Here is a 24,722-nt window from a genome sequence, read left to right as displayed (position 1 = left end):
AGTACGGTTAAGCTGTACTGCATTTATTTACAGACCGCTCGCTCTTATCTCTACTCCGAGTTCTCCCCACTACTCCTATTACTTCCCCTCTTTCGCGTCCCCGAGCTATCAGGTCTAAATAATCGGTCTGTAGGCCTTACCCCTCCATAGGCTGTCGCGCAACGGATTTTTTTAAGCTTGCAAGTTATTGACAAAAAAATTCTGTTCTATTTCAAATCATATACCGTAATACTGTAAACTGGCTGTATATAACAATAGACCTTTAATTACCTTGGATCAAAAATCACGAGTAACAAAAATTTAATAGAAGTAAAGGAACAAGCAACAAAAGCATCAATTATATCGGGTTTCTTGAAGGACATAATTTGGAGAAATAAAAATATGAATGTTGAAAGTAAAATTAGGATATATAAAACATGTGTGAGACCGATACTAACATATGCTACAGAAGCAAGGGCAGAAACAAAAAGGACTCAACAAATGATGACAACAGTAGAAATGCGAATATTACGAAGTATTTCAGGTTATAGTCTATATGACAGGAAAACAAATGAAGAAATCCGAAACAAGTGTGGAATACAAGATGTTACTAAGTGGGTTAAAAAGAGAAGAAAAGAATGGAGAGATCATACTTTGAGGATTCAAAATGATCATCTACCTAAAATCGCCATGAAGGAAAAACCTGACACCACCAGACCGCTGGGACGACCTCCGAAAAGATGGCTGGAAAGCTGGTCACCTGCCTCGGGGAATAGCGGCACCAATTGAAAACCAACAAGATTTGATCCTAATGAAAGAAGAAGAAGAAGATACCGTAACAAATTTCTACCTCGTTTCATATTTCAAAAAATATTATCTTCAGTGACTTATTTAATGTTTGTGTTTTTGCAGTTATGATGATGTACCCAATTTACCAAGCCCATTTGTTCTGAACTTTAACACATATTTATACAGATCAAATACTTTACATTTTCATATATTAGTTTTCTTTTAATTCTTTAGCTTTGGGATTGAAAGTTGCTCAGTAGTCTGTCCCTAACATCCTTCGTTAAACACTCATAATTTCGACATTTACATGGTTTCAGTTGTATATAATAAAGGCAACGGTTGACAGCCATGGTATATTTATTCACTAATTTGAAATTATAAAGATCTGGAAACAAAACAAAGTCTCGCATGAAATTAAAGGATATGAACATAGTTCTGTGATAGATTGCACTAGTAACGAATAATTAACTGACCAGACTGGGAAACGAATATTTTAAAACGAATACACATAAAGCTACGAGTACAATGTAACGAATTAGTTTCGGTCGTAATTGTGTAGTTTTCTGAGTTCGCCCTTTCCACTGGCTGTATCCCAATTATGCGTGCCTTCTGAAGCGCTGTCCGTCTACTTATTTGCATAAATTACACTAGTAAGCTAATGTTTAATTATATAAAAGCCTTATTGTGTCGGCTCGTTTCCGGCAGCCACGCCCCGTAACACACAATTTTGACAATTAATTACAAAAGACTTGATCACGCTGTATGTACAACAGATGTCTCTGCCCACAATACAGCGCGAACAATAGATGTCGCCTGCCGGGACAGCATGTGCACTAATGCTATGTTACTATGGAGACGTCATTAATATAGAAATTCATGTATCGTGAAATTAGAAAACGAAATCTCCTAATACTTAGGCAATAATTACTATAAAGTTTTATTTCTTCCTCCTGCTACTTTTGTAGGAACTTAAATAAATTTTATTGTCTTAATAAAGCCAATTATCTTGTATTAGTTTCTTGGTTCAGCTACAACTTACCGAGAGTCTTCTACTTGGTCTTTCACCTCAGACACATACTTAATTTCCATTATGACTCAAGTGGAATCTGTGTGCTTTATATTACTCTGTCGATTGCTATTATTTTAGTAAAGCTGAGACGTTGGGATTTTAATAAGTAAAGATAAACGTAACAATAAATATCTTGTCATAAAAATTCTACAATAATGCATGCTGACTGTTGATAGTGTGATGATCAGCATAACGACACCATTTTGCGGAATCCCACTGAGTGTTTCTAATATGTAAATCAAGTAATGAATTCTTGACATCACCGGCGTAGCTCAGACGGTAGTGCGCTTGCCGGCTGATCCGGAATTGCGCTCGGACGTTAGTTCGAAAGAAATAAGAAACAAAGGAGGAAATAAAAAAATTAAGAACGATATTAGAAAACAAAGGAGGAATGAAATAAATGAGGAAAGACATGAGAAAACAAAGGAAGAGAAACAAATGTGACAAGTTACGAGAAGGTAAAGAAGAAAAGAAGGAAAAGAGGAAAGAAGTTAGAAACAAACGAAGAAAGAAACAAATAAAAAAGCATAAATAAAGAAAGAAAGAAAGAAAGAAAGAAAGAAAGAGGATAGATATGAGAAAACAAAGGAAGGAATGTGGAAAAATATGAGAAAAGAAACCAAATGAGAAAATATGTAAGAACACGAAGACGAAAAGGAAGAAGAGTGGAAAAATATACAAAAAAATATACAAAAATAAAGGAAGAAAGAAACAAATGGTGAAAGGTATGAGAAAACAAAGCAGACTAGATGTAAAGAAACGAAAGAGAAAAGGAAGAAAGTGGAAAAGTGTGAGAAAACAAAGGAGGAAAGTTAAAAATTAGGAAAGACATGAGGAAACAAAGAATGAAAGTAATAAAAAACAAAGCAGAGAAGAAATAAATGAGAGATATGAGAAAAGCAGGAGAGAAGCAAATGAGGGAAGGTATGAGGAAACAAAGAAGTGAAGAAAGAAATGAGGGAAGAAATAAATAAACAAGGAAAAATGTGAAAGAAATGACAAAACGTAGAAGGAAAGAAATGAGAAAACAAACAAGTTAAGAAAGAAATAGGAGGAAGAAGAGAAATGAGAAAAATGGGAGGAGGAAATATATGAGAAAACAAAGGAGGAAGGACACAATTGAGAAAAGAAACAAAAAAAAACAGGAGAAAAAAAAAACAAATAAGAAAAGAAAAAAAAGAAGAAATACATAAATGAGGAAATATATGAGAAAGTAAAGAAGAAAAGGGAGAGATGAGGAAATATGTGAGAAAACAAAAGATCAATGAAACAAACGAGGAAAGATGTGAGAAAAGAGGACAAAAATGGCGAAAACAAAGGAGGAAGCAGATGGGGAAAGAAATAAATAACGAAATATATCAGAAAACACACAGAGAAAGAAATAAGAAAGGAGGAAAACAAATTAGGAATTAGCCTATATATGAGCAAGGCGACTGGCCTGAAGACTTCACGGAGAGAGTGCTTCTTCCAATACCGAAGAAAAATAATGCAAAGAAATGTAACGAGTTCAGGACTATCAGCCTGATGTCGTACTCGGCGAAGATTCTTCTGCGAATATTAAATCGACGTTTATATTCTAAGATGGAAGAGCAGTGGGAAGAAGAGCAGTTTGGCTTCAGGAAGAGAAAAGATACGAAAGATGCAATTGGACTGCTACGAACAATCGGCGAAAGATAGCTAGAGAAGAATAAAGAAGTGTATTTAATATTTGTGGACCTAGAAAAGGCTCTTGACAGAGTGGATTGGGGATCCTAAAGAAAATTGGCGTGAATTGGAAAGAGAGGAGGCTGTTCAGTAACCTTTATAACTTTATATGAAACGACGAGTCGAAGTCAGGATAGGAGAAGAAATGTCAGAAGGAAGTGAAATAAGGAGAGGAGTACGCCATGTCCTTTATCATCTACCCTGTTCAACATTTACTTGGAGGAATTAGTGAAGAACTGTTTTCAGAACATGGGAGAAGTGACAGTAGGAGGAAGAAGAATAAAATGTGTAAGATTTGCAGATGATATGTCGATTTTAGCAGAAGGAGAGATGATACTAAGGGATATGCTACTGGAGCTAAATGACAGCTGTAAGCAGTATGGAATGAAGATAAATGCCAACAAAACGAAGAAAATAGTCATAGGAAGAAAAGTGAAGAAGGTAAGCTTGCGAATTCTAAATGAGGCAGTAGAGCAAGTGGACAGCTTCAAATACTTGGGGTGTACTATAAGCAGAGTCCACACCTGCGGAGTAATTGTTAGCGCGTCTAGCCGCGAAACCAGGTGGCCCGGGTTCGATTCCCGGTCGGGGCAAGTTACCTGGTTGAGGTTTTTTCCGGGGTTTTCCCTCAATCCAATATGAGCAAATGCTGGGTAACTTTCGGTGTTGGACCCCGAACTCATTTCACCGGCATTATCACCTTCATCTAATTCAGACGCTAAATAACCTAAGCTATTGACAAAGCGTCGTAAAATAACCAACTAAAATAAAAACAAACTATAAGCAGTAACATGAGCTGCTGCCAGGAGGCCAAAAAGATAATAGTAATGGCAAAGGAAGCTTTTAATGGAAAAAGGAACATCTTCTGCGGACCTCTGGAGAAAGAACTAAGGAAGAGAGTATTGAAGTGCTTTGTGTAGAGTGTAGCATTGTATGGGGCAGAAACATGGACATTACGACGAAGTGAAGAGGAGCAAATAGGAGCATTTGAAATGTGGATATGGAAAAGGATGGAGCGTGTGAAATGGACAGAGTAAAAAACGAAGCTGTGTTGAAAAGAGTGGATGAAGAAAGAATGATGCTGATACTGATCAGAAAGAGGAAAAGGAATTGGCTGGGTTACTGGTTGAGAAGAAACTGCCTACTGAAGGATGCACTGGAAGGAATAGTGAACGGGAGAAGAGTTCGTGGCAGAAGAAAATATCAGAAGATAGATGACATTAAGATATATGGATGAAATGCGGAGACAAAGAAGAAGGCAGAAAATAGGAAAGACTGGAGAATGCTGGCTTTGCAGTGAAGACCTACCCTTGGGCAGAACACTACGAAAGAATGAATATGAAAATAAAGGAGAAAAGAAAGAAATGAGGAAACCTCTAAGAAAGAAAAGGATAAAAAAAGAAATTAGAAAATACATGTGAAAATATAGGAGAACATTAGGAAATAAGAACAAAATATGAGAAAACAATGGGAGAATGGAGGAAAGAGGAAATCTATGAGAAAACAAAGGAGGGAAAAAAGAATGAGAATATACGTACATGTGAAAATATAGAGAAACATTAATGAGAAAACAATGGGAGCGAGGAAGAAATGAGGAAATCTATGAGAAAAAAAGACAAATGTGAAAATATATGTGAAAATGTAGAACCTAAAAATATGAGAAAACAATGAGAGAAAGGAAGGAATGAGGAAATCTATGAGAAAATAAAGGAGGAAAAGAAGAAATGAGAAAATACATGTAAAAATTTAGGAGAACATTAAGAAATGACAAAAATATATGATAAAACAATAAGTGAAAGGGAGAAATGTGCAAATATATGAGAAAACAAAGGAAGAAAGTAATAAATGGGGAAATATGCGAAAAAATGAAGAAGAGAGGAAAGAAATGAAAACCAGAGGAGAAACGAAACTATATACGGGCAGGCATGGAGATAGATACAGCAGGGTGGAAAAAATAAAACACACCCAGAATGAAATATAGCAGAATTCCAAATATGACTTTTATTTAATGTAATTTTAAAATGTTATGTTCTTTCACCATAATTATTTTATCATTTAAGGAGTTTATGTTCTCTGAAAGCTGAACCTAAAACAGTAAATGAAGAGACTACGAGTATTTTGTGCTTTCCTTCTGTCACGACGCGCCTCTTAAGGTGCGTACACACTTAGCGAACGAACAACGAACGAATGCTGAAGTAAAACTTCGTTGTTCGTTCGCTGTTTGAAGCGACGTACAAATCAACAGCAAATTGTCAGAAAACTTCACATTCGCTGATTATCCGCTATAAAGGCAGACGAAAATATAATTATAGCAAGTACAGGCCTGTTTCATAAACACAGTAATAATATTAAGTAATAGTATTACAGTCATGAAAACAATTTTTCTGTTTCATAAACGTTTTGCACGAGTCATAAAGTACGTACAGTAACCAGATGATTTGAGGTTAAGGCTGACTAACATAACCAAGTTGGTCTGCACTCTAGAGCTATTTATATTATTCTCTCTGTTAACAGTTGTTGAATGAAATAAGTTTTGAAGCACTATCTTTAATAACAACAACAGAGTAAGTCGTAATATGTGTGAAGGTTTGGGAGACAATTTATTTCAGATAAGATTGTAAATCACTGCAACTCGAAGTTATTGTTTCTGTTATTTGAGTCAGTTGATTTACGAGTAAAAGAAACAATATGATAAATCTAAAATATTGTGAAGAGATATTTATCATTCCTAATTGTTCACGTCTCTGCTGTTGTAACGTTTGCAATTACAAAAACAGTGTATCAGTGACAGAAGCGTGTGTTTGCTCGCGAGTGTATAAAACTTGCACCTCGTTATCTAAAGAAGTACCATATGAAAATGTTAAGCAGTGAAAACTTTTGATGACAATATTGTACCAGCCTTAAGGACAGCGTTAACGACAGGGTTAGTAGACCCTGCAAAGCGTCTTATGTAAGATATTTTCAAGTTCCGTTATAATTCGGAATGCTGCGCAAGTACTTATATAAAAAGGCTTAACTAATTATTGGTGCAAGCGTAAATAAATACACATAAAAATTACTCTTTTACCAAAAATAAATAAGTAATGTAATAACGACATAAGTACTTACGCGGTGAAGTCGTTCCTAGAAAATATCGTGTTTGAGTTTGAAGGTGTGGATGTTGTAGAAGATTAATGTTATGACGAAATTAATAAAAATACTGAAATTGTCTTAATGGGTTTTTATTGCTGATTATGTTGTAAGTAGTATGTTCAAGAAGTTACCTGACTATACAAAATGCAAATATGTTCTAATTAGAGATTGTGATGTGGAATTGTAGATACGGTACCTATAAATCTCGTAAGTTAATTTTAGTTTATGCCCTCTATAGGGATGGTTTAAAGTAGTCCATACATTTTGTAATAGATCTACTTGTTGATATATGTCTGCAAAAGATTTTGGCTCACCAAGATCTTCACAATGTTAATTAGTGAAGAGTATATAGATTCAGGTTGTCACAAGTATACATTGAAAAAAACATTTCAATAGGTACAGAAAATATTAATATTACTGTATTTTGTGATGTAAATGTCCCATAAGCATATATTTCTGAACAATTATAATTTTAAAAATGACGAGAAAGGAGGGGAAAAACGTTAAGTTCAATCATTCAAATAAGATAAAATAATGTAACATATACAGTAATTACTTTCTAACAGTTCTATACTGTAATTGAATTTAATTTAGGTTTCACCCTTTTCAATTGTTCCTCTTTTACAATTAGATAAGTTAGTTTTCATTTTCAGCCTGGTCCATCTACATTGGCGCCTATGACAGTTTGTAAGTATGGAGAGGGACTTTGTTAGTCATTCATTTTGTCTTTGATGCTTTTTAAAATGGGGAAAAGACGTGAAAATAACTTGAAGAAACAGAGTTTTTTTGCGAAAAGTTCTCGAATTGAAAGGTCAACTATTTCATTATATTCGTAACTTTCTTGCATATGGTTGTAGGATATTCGTTGTCTAAAATTTCTTGGACGTCGGACAAACACTCCCTCTTCATCACTATTTGAGTCAGAATTATCCATTTCAAATATTTTCACGGTTTTATCTTCAAAATCTAACCCTACATTGGCATTTACTTTTGACAAATTATTAAACTATTACTTAAAATACAGTCATGGAACTAACGTTAATATTATTAATAGATTTAATTATCTTTGCTGGTTTATGAAACACTTTAGTAATATTGTTATTTATTTTAGTAATAATATGAGCGTTTACAGTAATAAATAATATTAACTATTACTTTTATGAAACAGAACAGTAATAATATTACAGTACTTAATGTTATTACCTTTTCAGTAATGGTATTAAATTATTACTTTTATGAAATAGGCCCCAGGGGAAAGTTTGAGTATACGGATACCTCACTGACAATAATTATCTTAAAATACTAAAAAAAGAGAGATTTGTCTGTGTTTGTCGTATGCGCATCATGCTTACAAAAAGACACTTTTCAGTGCCAATAATATATTTTGTGTGCACAAGGTTGGAACTTTGTTTTTTCTGGGCGTGAATTTGTCCAAAAGGAATGACATATGTTTATACGCGAACCAAGTTGACTCGTACACTTCATAACTCCCCATTCCAGATCTTTTTGTGGACTTCTGTCTTTCTCTCCGGAATGATGTCAGTAGGGATTCAATTTTCAATTTTCTTTTTGACTTCTGCTCCCTACAATAAACAAAATCATATATCCACTGAAAATAAATAAACAAAAATAATTTTCAAATTTTGCACGTGTTTGACTCTCCTATCTTGCAGCTGAACATCTTTCCAATAGGTTCCCAAACATCATGTTTTCTTACTTTATTGTGGTAAGTAGGATGCTTGGGATTTCATAAAGTTTCCTGCTCCCTATATGCATTAATAAGATTTATAACAGCGCCTTCCGTCCACTCCAGTTTCGACATCCTGTTGGTGAAATTGAACTAAGCGCTGCGTTCTGCTACGAATTACAAGCTAGTGGCAAATCCCGTCCACAACGAATACCAACTTCCTTTGATGTACCGACAAGCGACGGATCACTTCCGAAGGCAAACCAAACGATCGGTTTGCCTTTGCTGCGACGTACACACGTACCGATTTCAATCAACGAATGCAATCATTTGTCGTTCGTTCGTTGTTCGTTCGCTAAGTGTGTACGCACCTTTAAACAAAGATAGCATTCGTTGCAGAGAAGCCAATATGGTTGTGTCGTTCGAATTTAGTGTCAGTCTCTTCAATACAGCGGTGTCGACGATATTACGTTTGTTTTTGCTGCAATTGAGCGGAATTTCACACAAAACAAAACAAGATTCCCGTGTTGTCTAAACTTTTGAAACAAAACAGCGACAATACCCCGGAACATGGAACATGCAGCAGAGCTTCCGACGCCAGAGGTGTGCTCAGTCTTGTGCAGCTTTCGCAAACAAATGCTGGTAGCGCTCTATCTGCGAACTTATCGTAATGACACAGTTACGAGCTTGAATGCTGCACAAAACAGAGCAGTAGCATTTATTGCATTGCGCTCTAATGTAATGTAAAGTAATGTTAATATATTAAGTGTAAAAGAATGGCAAGAGGAAGCTTTCCACGAATATCTTCAACTAAATATTAGACAATTCCGAAGAAGATTTCAGATTTCCTGGTGGATGATGACGATAACTTTTAATTTCTAATGAAAGTAGAGTAAATTTCATTTATGTTCTGAAAAGGAACCACCTTACAAATACAGCTTATGTATTAGTAATACAATACAATACAATATTAGTAGTATAGTATAACATAATAAAATAATACCGTCAGTCCAGGCGCGGATCTAGAATTTAATAATAGGGGGGGCTAATAATAATTGAGGGGCTGGGTGCAAGAAGGGCATTTTAGAGGATGTGCCCTTTTTGAGTGAAACGCTTTATTGTGATCTCTGATCTGTTATGCATATGATCACAAAGTTGTAGTTCAATACTGTAATCATAGAGGTCAGGAGTACCGGTACACAAAATGTAAAGGCATGCATAGATAACTTTATTACGGTTTGAGTTTCCAACATCAATTTTCTCTAAACTTGCATTTGAGAGAAGTGCCTTTCTTGCACCAACCCCTCAATTAACATATGAATACAGTAGTATAATCATTACATAGAACAATGGGATTAAAAACAAATAAATAAACCACAACAATATTGTCACTCTTAGGTTCTAAGTCTTCAGTTAGTTCTAATTCTAAAGGAAATGGTGACTGGAATGGAAAGTCGATTAAATGTTACTTACAGTTTAACGAAGCTGAAGTCGTCTGGGATGTTTTACTTTGGTTAACCTCTTCAACAATTTTCTTTTCAATAATGGTGCCACAACAGTTTATGAGATCGTTTTGCGTTGTTTTACTTGTTAGAGAAGAGTTTTTTTGGGGCATTTTTAAGATGAATATGCAGAATCTGATCACCGGCATCAACGCGATATTTAAGAAGCTCCTTGGAATTACCTTCGTTTTGATTTTCGCTTTCCAAGTCAATCGCACCATCATCCCTGTGTCCTCTTAATGGAATATTTTGTCGGCCGCACAAAATAATTGTTTTTACTATTGGGACAAGTTTCATCCTGTTTTCGCGCATTGTTTGTAACACTTCATTATTCAATTGAACCAGAACGTTCTCTACCTTACCTTCAAACACTCGTTTAAAGTTGTCACATTTTAAGAGAGCAGTTTTGTTATAACTGTTCTCTGAATGTCTCCTGAATATTTCAGAGGCCTTTTTGAATTTTCTTAGAGGTTTCGTAACTAAATTGTGTAACGTAAGTTTGCTTCGCCCTCCCTCTTTAGTTCCGAATAAAACGCACACGTGACAGAACGCACCTTCATCCTTCTTACTGTAAGACAGCCATGGAAATCTTTTAAGCCACGCATGCTGAAATTGTCTAGACTGTCCCGATTCTAGTGTCCTCGGAAATGGATATTTTTCGTCTGGAACCCATGGATTTGTTAGAGCTTTGTATTTTATCTCGTCACTGCATATTTCTTTTTCTACTAAGCAACCAATATCTAATACATTATGAGTCGTCGAACTAGCGTCATCACTTTCACCGCACATAACCGATTCCCTGTTACGGTATTAACAGGCATACACTTTTCTTCATCAGTTGTATCATTGTCATCCGTACTGCACTTTTCTTTCACTTCACCACACGGCTTCTTGAAAAATTGTAAGATATTTGTTTGAAACTTACGTTCCGACATTTTATAATTTCTTATAACTGTTACACTAAATAATTCAACTGTGCAGACTGATCACTTCTCGTCTCAATTCAGAAGTCGAATGTAGTGGCTATTGTAAAGTACGATAACAAAGATATTGGTAGCAGCCTAGCTACAGTGTGGTAGAGGTGGTTACCGTTAGATTTCCGTTCCGAAGTCCGAGCTATTGTTAAACCCCATGGTAACGACCCCTAAGGAATGCGACCACTTACATGATCTATTCACTGCGAACTGTAAAGAGAGTTTGTATGTCAAAGTAAAATAGCAAAATAATATGAAGTTTAGAGAGTGAAGAAATCATAGAAGTTATATGAATGAAAAAATAATGCTTTGTACATTTTAAATAAAAAAAGTCTTTGAAATGATAGGGGGGTCTGTAGCCCCCCAGACCCTCCCTTGTATCCGCGCCTGCGTCAGTCCTGGTGAACACAAGGACTAAGAGAAGATGATTTATCGTTGCTTGGGAAGTACGGTCATCAGTTCCATTCCTGCATGTGATGTAGTTGTCTGTTGTTAATGTGATGTCCTGTATTGTTTTAGGTGAAGGTCGCCATTGTGGTGACTCCACTTTACATGAGTTCCACCGTGTGGCTAATATCAGGTTGAAATTCCCCCAAATGCAATAACAGCATGGCGTTAATAGTATAGTACAGTATAGTATAGTATAGTATAGTATAGTATAGTATAGTATAGTACAGTATAGTATAAACTATAATATGTTATTATTATTATTGTAGTATAGTAGTAGTAGTAGTAGTAGTAGTAGTAGTAGTAGTAGCAGTAGTATAGCATAGCGTAGCGTAGTATATTATATTATACTATAGTATAGTAACTTATAGTATAGTATAGTACAGTATAGAATAGTAGTGGCATATTATATGTTATTATTATTGTAGTAGTAGTAGTAGTAGTAGTAGTAGTAGTAGTAATAGTAGTAGTAGTAGTAGTAGTAGTAGTAGTAGTATAGCATAGCGTATTATAATATAGTATAGTATGTTATTGTAGTAGTAATAGTAGTATAGCGTAGCGCAGTAGCCCATATTATATTATATTATATTATATTATATTATATTATATTATATTATATTATATTATAGTAGTGCACTATAGTATAGTATAGTACGAGATAGTGTATTATCACATAGTATGTCATTTGTTTACATAACAATCCTCCATGCTATTTTTCTAATGATAATCCTTCGTCCTTGTAAGTATTTTCTCTTTCTCCACGTCTATCAGTGCGGGTTTTCTCCGCATTGTCTTACACAGGTGAAACTAACAGAGTATTACAGTATTTTTATTCTCCTACGTATAGACGCCTTGTACAATAATCACTGGCTGTCACCATGGGAAGCGGTGTATGATTTGTGTTTATATCATGGAACTGGTGGTTGTATCATTATGCAACGGGCGGTTGCATCAATGTGCAACAGGCAATTGATCTTGTGGTTGCATTAGTGCGCAGCAGACAGAGTGCTTGTTTTCATACTCTTTTTGAGCATACATTATAGCTAACATAGAACCTAGGACAAGTAGATACATACAAGATTAATTTTACAAGTTTTTCAGTTGAGTCTCGAAAGAAGTGGAGTTATATCATTTTGCAACGCACCTTGAAAGACTTTCTAATGAACCAACTAGAGATATTTCTAAATTCACCACTGCTTAGGATAAATAAATATTTGGGTATTTTATTAGACACTTTTATTCCCATTATTTAAAAATTTTCGTTGGATTTTGTGTCGACAGCAACGATAAAAGTTATGGTTAACAGAAATATTAAAAACCACGGAACAAGAAAAAGAAAACTGGAATATCGACTTCAGTGTACAATAAAATTATTGAGTTTGTTAAAATTTAATTTTATTAATCTTTTATTTATTATTATTTAATTATTGTTTTATTGGAATTTTTTATTAAATTATTATTTATTTTTAATTATGATGAAATTAGGAATTGACGTATTTAGTTTTGTATATGTTATGGTATAGTATAGTAGACTGTAATGTGGTGTAGTATAGTACAGAAACACTACAGTACTTAATGTGGTCCCGACGTATTCTCATTTACATCTACTGTGTTGTTTCAGAACAATTAAAACTTTCCAAGTACGTAAGGACATATGACATTAAATTTATAACATCAATGTAAAATGGTATGTAGTGTATGTAAACTGTGTTGGATTGTAATAAATATTAGTTATATTTGATGACATGACATATTTTGTACCGTAGAATTCTGACGTAGTACATCGAACTCCTATAATCTGTAACTATAAGAAAAATTGAAAAACGAAACGAAGTTTGACTGCCAAGATTTCATCGATGTCTAGGAGAAACAAGGCAGTAACTATCTTGTTGAAGAGAGTTTGACAATATATTTGATACGGTTCAGTGACTTCGTAAGTTGATTTTCCTATTTATTAAGGAATATATCATCGAACAATGATTTGAATAAAGACCGGAATAAGCTAATCTGCAAATCGATATTTTTATATACCAATACAAATGACTACATAACTGTGTTGAATAAATGTAAAGGCAGCTAAATTAATACAAAAGAGTAAAATATTCTGTTCGTTGTTTATTATGTTGGCTTGTCATTTCTTTGGAGAAGATGTTCTCAAGTCTTGCACCCCTCGATATATTTACAGCGACGCCTTATGGTATATCTCATTCTCTGAAAAATCCCTGGAATGTAGCGTATATGATTGCAAAGTTCCACTCTGCTAAATAGATCTTCCGTTCGGTAGACAGCTTGTCCATAAATCACACAACCATTTCTGCCACGGGTAACTTCTCAATGTCCTGTACAGTATTTATCACTTGTAGTCTTCATTTCAGCTCACTTGGAAGGCGTAAAATCGTCACACTCATATAGGTCATTTGTTATTGCGTGAAACCAAACGCATGAGTGCGCCGTAGCTTACAGTAAGCACTTTATGGTGGGAATAAGTGAGCTAGGTAGCTGCAGGTAGAAGCGTAGTGAAGGAGAGAAGCTTCTCAGTCCACATTCTGCTTCCCTTCACGCGCAGGTAGGTTTCACGAGATATCGAATGGTCTATAGCTTCTTAGTTACTACATCACATATTGGTGATTCTTAATTACTGTTCATTTTCGCGTCCTTACGAACAATTCGTTTGAAAGTAATTAAAGATACCTTTGGTTTCTTACATCTCAAACATTATTGCAGTCTGGACTTTATTTTGTTTTGTATAATATGTCTGTTATTCAGCTCTAAAACACACAGATGTTTGTGATTTCTTCCGGAACCTATATAATACATTGTTTCTTTCAATATCGTACTGTAATAAGAAAAAGTGACGACCTCATTGTAAAGTACGAGGAAGTATTGGGTTGGTGCATAAGTTCGTAGCTTATTTGTTTCGCGTGTTGGTACTCCGGTTGCTATGGGTTTATTTATCGATTGTAATTTTTTATTTGAAGTTCAATTGTTATTTATTTAGTAGGTTATTTTACGACGCTTGATCAACATCTGAGGTTATTTAGCGTCTGCATGAGATGAAGGTGATAATGCCGGTGAAATGAGTCCGGGGTCCAACACCGAAAGTTACCCAGCATTTGCTCATATTGGGTTGAGGGAAAACCCCGGAAAAAACCTCAACCAGGTAACTTGCCCCGACCGGGAATCGAACCCGGGCCACCTGGTTTCGCGGCCAGACGCGCTGACCGTTACTCCACAGGTGTGGACAGTTCAATTGTTGTGCTTTAGTTTACATATTGAAGTCTTCATTTTTGCAGATAGTGAGTGAGCCGTGGACGCTAGAAAATGGAGTGTCAAGTGGAAAAAGTGGAACATTTCCGACATATTCTTCTTTTTTAATTGAATAGAAGATCAAAAGCAGCAGAGGCGACGAGAAACATTTGCGCCGTGTATATGGACAATGCTATGACAAGGAAATGGTTTTCTGCTTTAAGGAGGGTCGTTTTGACATTAGTGACACTCCACGTTCAGGAAGATCTTCGGGGTTTGATGAAGACCATTTAAACAAAATCCAAAATGATCCTCGTCAGTGTACCCGAGAACTAGTAAATGTAATGAACTGTGACCATTCCATCATCATCGTGCGATATTTGCATTCAATGGGCAAGGTTAAAAAATCAGGTGTATGGATACCGCATTCTCTAAGCCAAAACCACAAAAATCAGCGGGAGGCCATATGTGCATCTTTGCTTGTTCGTCATCGATTGGCTCGTGAACAACATCGAACATTCCTATCCAATATCGTTAATGGTAACGAGAAATGGTTCTTTATGCTAACATAAAGAAAAGAAAGGAATGGTTGAGCTCGAACAAAAAAGTAACTCCCCGTAGAAAGGCCAGCGCGCATCCACAAAAGATAATCTTATGCATCTCGTGGAAATGAAAGGGTGTGCTATACTACGAATTGCTTCTCCGAGGTTTAACCAACACTGCCGACTTTTATTGCCACCAACTGAGACGTCTTGTACACGCAATTCAAGAAAAACGACCAACAAGATTGCGTGAAGTGATGCTACTCCACGATAACACCGTTCCACACTCTGCTAACCTGACACAAAACACTATCCAAGAGTTTCGTTGGGAAATCATTCCGCACCCACCTCATTCACTAATCTTGCGACCTCAGATTTCCACATTTTCCGCTCTCTATCGAACAACTTTCAAGGAACTTTCTTTCCGGATGAAAATGCGCTCCGAATATGGCTTGGCGACTTCTTTAACTCAAAACCACGCGATTTCTACAGGCATGGAATCGAAAAAACTATTTCAGCATTGACAGAGTGTTGTAAATAGTGAAGGAGAATATATTGTTGATTAACTTCTCTCTTATGTGTAGCTGATGTGTTTAATAAACTTATGAAAAATCGCTACGTAATTATGCACCAACTTAATACTTCGACTCAATATAGTCAATAACAATTAATTTAATACCAATTTTCTTGCCAGAAATTGGTACTTATTTGCTGTATATAAAATGAAATATGCATATTAACACAGTTTAATATATTTTAAAATGCGTTTATGATCTCAGGACGAGGCACGAGTGGAGCGATCCTGTCACAAACAGGTAACATACTGCTGCGGAAGTTTGAATAAACTTTAAAGTAGTATTTTATAAGAAGTTTCTGAATGTGTTTAAAGTTGAATGTCTCTCCGTGTATCTGAGTTATGGGACGTCTAAAACCCTAGCCGTTAATAAATTATCTTTGTATGCTTCATCTTTATTAATCTCGTCTTGAGCTCCTTGCAATACAGTTTCTTTCCTTCACGTCCCTAGGTATATTTATTGTTGGTGGACACTGAAAACATCATCTTCAGTAAATTCCGCTTCAGATATAAGTCCTCTGTGCATAGCTACACCAAACAAATAGGACGTAAGTTTTCCGTGTTAAATATCCAAGTTCGAATTCCGGTGAGTCGAAAATGATTTTTGTAGTCAACAAAGGTAATGATGAGGTACGTGTTGTTGGGATACTATCGCTTGTGTTCTTAGCATTCTTCGAATTTATTTTTTTTTTCAAATTAGCATTACCACGCATGGAAAAGGAAGAACTACCAAAAATATTCTTGTAGTTGTAGTGATAATTTATTATCAACGCTTTCAACTACAAAAGTATTAAGCGTCGAAATTCAATGTGGGCCAGAAATGGACAAGAAATTGTGTTTTGAGTCCTTTATCAGTGACAGAGTTCTTTAACATGTCGTAAATCTACTACGCTGAACCCTCCTGGAGGAAGCCATGTTAATTATTTTACTAATTGTCTTTTACAATCGATCGCTACCGGCCGCGTTTCAAACCGCGAACCTTGGATAAAATGGTCAGCATGGTAAACGCTAGACATCAAGGACAGTTTGTCCTTGGTAATTTTGTACTTACCATACTACCATTAAGTCCGAAGTTCGTGATTTATACAGGGTGATTCACGAGGATTTACCATCCTTTACGGAGGTTATTTATGAAGACATTTTGAGCAAAAAATGTCATATAAACATAGTTCCTATTCTCAATATTTTCGGAGTTACACTAATTTAAAGTTGTTTGTAAAATACGTTTTTTCTTTAGTTTGAAGGTAAAAAAAGAACACAAATAGAGAATGAACCACTCAGAAGTATCATTTCCTTAATTCTAAAATATTATGAAGCTAAAAATGTGCTGTGAACTCCTTAGTTGCTTCGTACAGACATCTTTTTTCTATTTTTAACTAGAAAATTACGTTATTCTTACGCACTTATCACAATAATTATTATAAATCACACTACTTCCACCGACTTAATTATTTGCAGTTCAATTTTGCATCCTAATTTACAGTCTTGGAGACTTTACAACACATTTAAAAAAAATATCGCCGTCCGTTTGAGTAGCCTAAACTTGGCCGCACGCTTGTGAACGGCACTCGTCGCTCTACGTAACTGCATACGGCTATCTTTGATTTCCGTAGCGCTCGCGCTGGCCGCTGAATGAGCGCTGACCAAGATCACGCGTTCACAGCAATGCGTTCCAATAACGAAACGTAAATCTGTAAATATTGAGAATAGGACCCATGTTTATATGGCATTTTTTTGCTCAGAATGTCAGAAAGGACGGTAAATCCTCGTGAATCACCCTGTATTTAGCACAAATTTAATGGCACTTAAAAGAGTACTGTTCCTTATTGAAAGGGCTATTAGAAAAGTTACGGGCCAACTGTTTCGTGTCTCACTAAGTTTCCTGTTTGTTAACAGATGCCACAGCGAACAGATGTTTCAATTTAGAATGTAGGATAACATCTTTTATGTCAGAGAGGTAGATGAAACAGGAAACAATGTTCTACTTTAGAGACACAATAAGGCAAAGGTCTGGTTTCTCGAAATAAAAATATAAAGCAACATAACAAACAAATGTAATTGAAACAATATGTGCAATAATGCGTAGGATATCAAAGAACGAGAAGATAAGGAATACAACTGCTATCACCTCACAAAATCTAGTCACAACGCTGAGTTTTGCGTAAGAATTCTGGACCTAGAAAGAGATAAAATAAAATAAAATACAGTCCTAATGAAATTTCGAAAATATTATGCCACTGTTAATAGTAGATTAAATGAACAAAAGGAAACTCTGAACATAAACGACACGAACAAAAACATCTTACAATTCGTGTTGAGCTTTGGTTCAGATAAGGAAAACACCACAGGGTGCTATTCATAGACATTTCGCAGCACGCGCTACGAGCGTACTAAGCTAGCCCCGGCTATCCACTGGCTACTAGTACAGAATTCAAATCATATCCTATCGCTAACACTGGTTTATGAATACGAAAAACGCTGATCATCCACCGGAAGCCCGCGCTAAAAATGTCTATGAATACGGCCCAAAGTTACTTTAATATAAGGTGGGTCAAAAGTCGCTTTCCCCAAATACTTCCTTACATTTAATTACATTCAATTTACATTTTACTACACATTCCTTTACAGATTTTGTTCAAAGTGGAGGCCTTGTTTCTAGGTACACAATTCACATTGTTTAGGCTCTGATTTACAGATGGCAGAACATAAATCACGATTTTAATCGATTCTCATGAATAATTGTTCCACCATCTGCCGCAACTGTTGCAGAACCTGCGGTTTGTGAGCAAAAATATCATTTTTCAGGATATCCCACAGCGAAAATCACATGGCGTCAAGTCGCATGATCTGGATGGCCATTCTGTTGTGCCACGACGGCTAATCCATTCATGGAATTGCTGGTTCAAGAAGTTCCTCATCCCTACACCAAAATGAGGTAGTGTTCCATCCTGTTGCCATATTAACTGCACTTCGGCAAAATGAGGGCTGTTTTCAAAACATGACATCGGAAAAACAGTTGACGCACGAACATGATTGTCAACCCAGCACTTATTACACCAGCTATTCGTTTATTCAAGCTATGACAACTGTATATGTGTACAAGTATGAAACCTAAGCACGAGTTTGGGGAAAGCGACTTTTGATCCACTTTGACTATTATTTGCTTTTAATAATTATTAAATCATAATGACTTTTTTATTTTAGTAGGTTATTTTACGACGCTTTATCAGCAGCTTAGGTTATTTAGCGTCTGAATGAGATGAAGGTGATAATGCCGGTGAAATGAGTCCGGGGTCCAACACCGAAATATCATAATGACAAATAGGCTTATATAGTTACATTACGAACAAAAAGGCGTTACTCCATGTGAATCAATAGCAGAACGTAACCCTCCTAAAAAATTTGACAAGATTTTAAACTCGGAACAGGAACTAATATTTAATTACTGATAGAAGAAGAAGTAGAAGAAGATGAAGGAATATGTGAGTTATAATAAATGTTGCCTAAAACCATCCTTGATTGAAGAACAGCCAAATGTATTGCAAAAACAACCACCTATGATCAATTGTAACAACATGACAATACGACACATAAGATTTTATTATTTCATCATTATTATTAATCATTAATCATCTCTTATTGTTTTATAATACTTTGTATATTTAACATTTATTGCTATTATATTACCATTTCACTTATAATTAACAAATTCAATTTAAACCTTTCATATTACTGATATTCGTACTTGGCAATAATTTAATGCGTGTCATTTAACCATTCACATATGTTTGTAACATGAGTTATATGTATATACAATCACAATTGTCCTTCCAAATTTACATGTTTGAAATCATTTTTACAAAAACTTTTTACTCATAACTACATAATACATAAAACTCATGAAATTTACCTGTCATATATATTACAATGTATATTCGTTAATTTGTCCAAGTTCTAGCTTACGTGTTTTAATATATCTGATGATGCCGAAAAGGCGAAAACGTTAATATTTTATACATATTGTAGCAAATAAACATTTGCAAATAGATAAATCTTATGATTGAACTCAAAATATTTTCACTATATCCTTGTGATGGTTATAATGGAAATTATTATAGTACAGCCTTCAACAAAAAGAAATAACATATCAATCAATCAATCAATCAATCAATCAATCAATCTTCTTAATGTATCCAGCTGTTTGCTGACAACATAAAGTCTACTATAGTCCACTGTAGTCTTTTCAGTTCTTGCTTTTCATGAAAAAATAAGGAGTATTTTGATCGGTGTTCATTATAGATGCCTGTTGCTAGTAGCCAGAGTTGGGATGTGAAACAACATATGATATCTATAATAATTTGTATACATAATATTGAAAACAGAGCCTTATAGTTTTAATACGATACATACAGGGCCCGGCAGTTAGTTCTGATGAAATTCAGTATGCTGTACTCAAGTGACTATGAGGTTAAGAAATTTCAAAATAATACAGGATTTGACTAGAACAACGCAATTTATTGGCATAACATTATTCTTTTAAATTACACATTTCAAGTGATTCCCTCGGTATCTTTTGGTTTCTCTCAGTCTAACCCGGAAAATTTTCATAACACGTTGATTCTGATGAGTTTGGCAGAACTTTAAAGTGAAACGAGAGCATTAACAATAAAATTAAACGTTGTCTGGGCTCTAGGTACTACATGGACGGCCAATACACAGTGAAAGCGTGCCCTATGGTGTGCTGTTTCTGCTAGAATCATCATTGGTCTCTACATTTTCGAAAATGAAAATGAGAAAGTTATTATTGCAATAATGGTGAAAGGCACTGGCAAATGTTACAGACATTCAGAGTTGCACTAAATAGGAATTACAATTGATTTCAATAAGACGGGTCTACGGCACATACTGTTGTTGAGAAATTTCTTCCCTGGACACATAATTTCGCCTTTTGGCCATATTAACTGGCCGGCTCGATCCCCAGACCTTACAGCTGCTGATACATCAAAGAAAGAACGTTCCAAACCAGAACACAATGTATCCAGGATCTGAAAAAACAGGATACAGGCAGAAAACCCCAGGTTTATTGCAACGTGTCGTAAACAATAAGCTATAAAATACAGAGAGGCTCATTCGAAATGTGTCATTTTTATAAACGAATAATTTGGCAATAAATTGCATTGTTCAAGCCATAACCTGTGTTATTTTAATAACTTATTTCTAAACTTTAAAGACATTTTAGAAAACATGTTGAAATTAGTCAGAACCAACTGCAGGACTTTGGACACTCTCTATACAATGGTAGCACTCATCATAACAGAAAAAGTTTAATAAACATGAGTCCTAAAATGAGTGCACCTCTGCACATATTGTGTTGGACATTGTGCCTCTGTCACACATCTGTGACACACTGCATGAGAGTTGGCCACCAAAGGGAAACTTAGAGGAGGAACTTAAACTGAGAGGATTCAATCCGGCATCGGAGCTGGAATCCGGTGTGGCTTAGTGGATAAAGCGTCAGCACATAAAGCTGAAAACCCGGGTTCGAATCTCGGTGCCAGAGAGAATTTTAATTTCGCTTCACCCATCCTTCATCACATAACGCAGATTCCTGCACAGAAATATCATATGTACTTCGGTACATCATATTAATATGAATTATAAAATGAATGTGTTCTGAGATACGAGTACTTGTTCAAAAATATCTAAGGAGATGCTCAAAGTGATTTCCATAAAAGAAATTCAATATTCTGAGAGGTGGTGTACGAGTATTCATCAAAACATAAAAAAATCTAGTAAATATGGCTCCTAAATGTTCGTAAATATGAGTACTTGTTCAACAACATTATAGGAGATGCTGAATGTGATTTCCATAAGAAACATTATATGTTATGAGAGGTGGTAGTATTCATCAAAATACGGAACTTGCGGCCTAAAATTAAATGGCGTACGAAACAAGGTATCTGAAACTGGTGCTGTAAGTACAGCATATCTTTTAATGTGAGTTCTTTGCTTGTTTCTCATTGAGTATACCGTAACATAGGAAATGTAGTAAACAAAGTGTGAGTTCCTAAGACGTAGTCCAGAATGATGCGTTACAATGAAGAGAAATCACGTTGAATATCTTTATGATGCTGATGAACAAGTCTCATATCTCGGAAGATAATATTAATTTTGGGAATCATGTTTGTTAAACAATGTTTCGTGTTTTGATGAATACTGCCACTTTTCAAAATATTACGTTATTTTTTACTCTGTATATGGTTTCAAGAAAGAACTAACGAAGAGACTAGTGGAGTGCTTCGTGAGGAATATGGGACAGAAACATGGACATTACGACGAAATGAAGAGAAGCGACTAGAAGCATTTGAAATATGGGTATAAAGAAGAATGGAGCCTTTGAAATATACAGAACAAGAAATGATGCGTGTTGGAAAGAGTGGCTGAAATAAAATGATATTGGAACTGAGCAGGAAAAGAAAAAGGAATTGGTTGGGTCACTGGCTGAGAAAAAACTGCCTACTGAAGGATGCAGTGGAAGGAATGGTGATCGAGGGAAGAGTTCGGGAGAGAAGAAGGTATCAGATAATAGACGACGTTAAGATATATGAATCATATGCGGAGACTAAGAAGGCAGAAAATAGGAAAAATTGGAGAATGCTGCGTTTGCAGTGCAAAGTAAATACTGTATATATAATGATAATAATCCGTGGCGCTACAGCCTGCGAAGGGCCTAGACCGACCAGCCGGCTGCTGGCCTCACGCCCACATGCCAAAGCAGAGGTGGACGATCATCCAACCAGAATGGAGGTATCGTGTGGTTAGGACGGTTATCCCCCCAGCCGTTATAGCTGGCATTCTCAACCGGATTTCGCTACCTATCGTAGCTCCCCAACTGCATCACGATGCTGGGTGGGCACCGGTCCCATACATTGGCCGAAATTTCATGAGAAAATTTATTCCCCCATGAGGACTCGAACTAGCGCGCATTCCGTAACGCGAGTCCTAGGCAGGTTGCCTTAGACCACGATGCCACGACGCGGGACATATATAATGATATATTGTACAGTAAACATAACTGTCTGTAAATGATCATTAAACACAAATTAATATTTTATATGCAAATTTTTTTATTTAATTTCCTTATAAATTTCATAGTATTTATTTCTAAATAAAACCAAATTGGAAATATTTTAAAATATGAAATGTGGTTTCTACGTCTATGACACGGTGCAGTTACCCAAAAACCGCACACCACCATGTAAAGTTCAAGTATATGTTACACATTCAGTATAACGTAACTCTCACCATTGATTCCCTGCCATAGGAAACAGTATTTCATATATTTCTTACCATCTGTCGGCTTTGAATCCGGGATACTTGAATCAAGAGGAAAATTCGTAACCAGTAGACAACTCAGGACATTTAAAACAACGAGGATCTCTGCTTATATTGATTATATATCACAAGGATTCCGCTTGAGACTATGCAAGTCAAATTCCCAGTACCCTTAAATAGGAGAAAAGTCTCTCTTTCCTTCTTGTGTACTGAAATCGAGTTTGCTGTGTCTGTAGACACGCTTCCATTTGAACCCCAGTGAAGACTTAATTGCTAATACAGCATAAGGACGTTTGTGTGTTTAATTGCGAAAATAAAACTGTCTCATGCAACCACAGCGGAAAGGAGCATTTTTTAAAGACTCATTCGTCCCTATACCAGAAGCGCCCTGAAAACTGTTTTGGTCAATTTGAATGTTCAGTGACTCCTTTGATAACGGTTCGCCAATCAGGAGAAAAGTGATAGGACAGTTTTATTCTCCACGGTGACCACTGACCACTGCACAATGTCATTCTTTTGAGCCCGCTGGCTTTTAAACAATATGTCTTTGTACATCAACTGCAATGCGAGCAACTGTGAAATAATTGTTAAATTGCCGCCTTTGTTAGCAACCACGCGTTATAGCAAGTTACAACTGCGTAAACCATGGAAATAATGTTGTTGACTTTGCCGACAAATAACTAATTTTGTGGTAGAAACAAGGGTAGTGACAAACACACAAAATTGGACGAATTGTGTGACGGTGAACCTACTGTATTAAGAGTTCTGAGTTAGACTTCTAACAGTGACCAGTGAACACAGATGTTGTGTCTAATGATAATTGCAGTTTGTAACTGTATCTTTCGAAAGTACAGAGAAAATGTCCATCATGGCATTCCAATTCAGACTGAAGTATCGATCTCCGTTCAATTTAAAAGTGTTGCCTTGTTCAGTCTTAGATGGGTTCTGTTTCACACTCACCGCATCATGTAAAATCTAATGTCTGTACTAGAGAAGTAGTTCAGGTTAATGATAATGACAACAAGAGAAAAAAATGGGAGAAAGAGAAATAAATAAACTACGAGCGATCTCTTCTCTTTGGAAAGAGAATTGGTGGATTATCTTCTGTTTGAATCACAAACCTGTTTACCAATTGTCTCAACGTAAGGGGCCGCTCTAACGAAAGAATTTACAGTCCCAGAGACAAAAAATAAGCGGACTCTTGAAGCTCTTTATAGGTCTCGCAATCACGGATTACCGACGGAAGGAATGCGAATCAAACACTGCGATAAGGAAGAGCGGGCGACAGGAAAGGTCACGAGATAAGTTGAATGATATTCAAGAGTACAGTCGGAATGACATCGATAGAATCAGTCTTGCGTTGTGATAGTTACATTACGACTTTAGTTCGTTCCATTGCATGTGAATGCGTGTCTTGTATCGCACGGTATTATTATTTCATTCGTAAACATATGTTGCGCGCATTTAATTAGCTTCGAATTTTTTCTCTTGCTACGTTCTTTATTTCCACAGCGATGTTTTTATTTGTTCATCTTCTTGGAAGAGACAGTACTTCCATCATCGGCTCGCATCTCTCTCCCCTCGGCGTGCCTTCATACACGCGTCAAAACAGACAGCAACGCCACCATTGGTTTTCGGTAATCGTTTCTTGCGCGAGCTATACAGAGCACGATTCACACCACAACGATTCTCATTTTCAGCCCAGTATTACAGGAAGGTAATAGTATGTCACAACTAATGCA

At 35.9% G+C, this 24,722-nt stretch overlaps 1 protein-coding gene across 1 annotated transcript in view; it reads right to left on the bottom strand.

Moving 5' to 3' along the window:
• LOC138711999 (probable G-protein coupled receptor No18) overlaps nt 1–24,722 on the bottom strand; it is a 1,860,709-nt gene that overhangs the window by 426,043 nt on the left and 1,409,944 nt on the right. The window lies entirely within an intron of this gene.

This window comes from Periplaneta americana, chromosome 13, assembly GCF_040183065.1.
Source record: "Periplaneta americana isolate PAMFEO1 chromosome 13, P.americana_PAMFEO1_priV1, whole genome shotgun sequence".
NCBI classification, from domain to species: domain Eukaryota; kingdom Metazoa; phylum Arthropoda; class Insecta; order Blattodea; family Blattidae; genus Periplaneta; species Periplaneta americana.
This window is presented reverse-complemented; position numbering and strand designations above follow the sequence as displayed.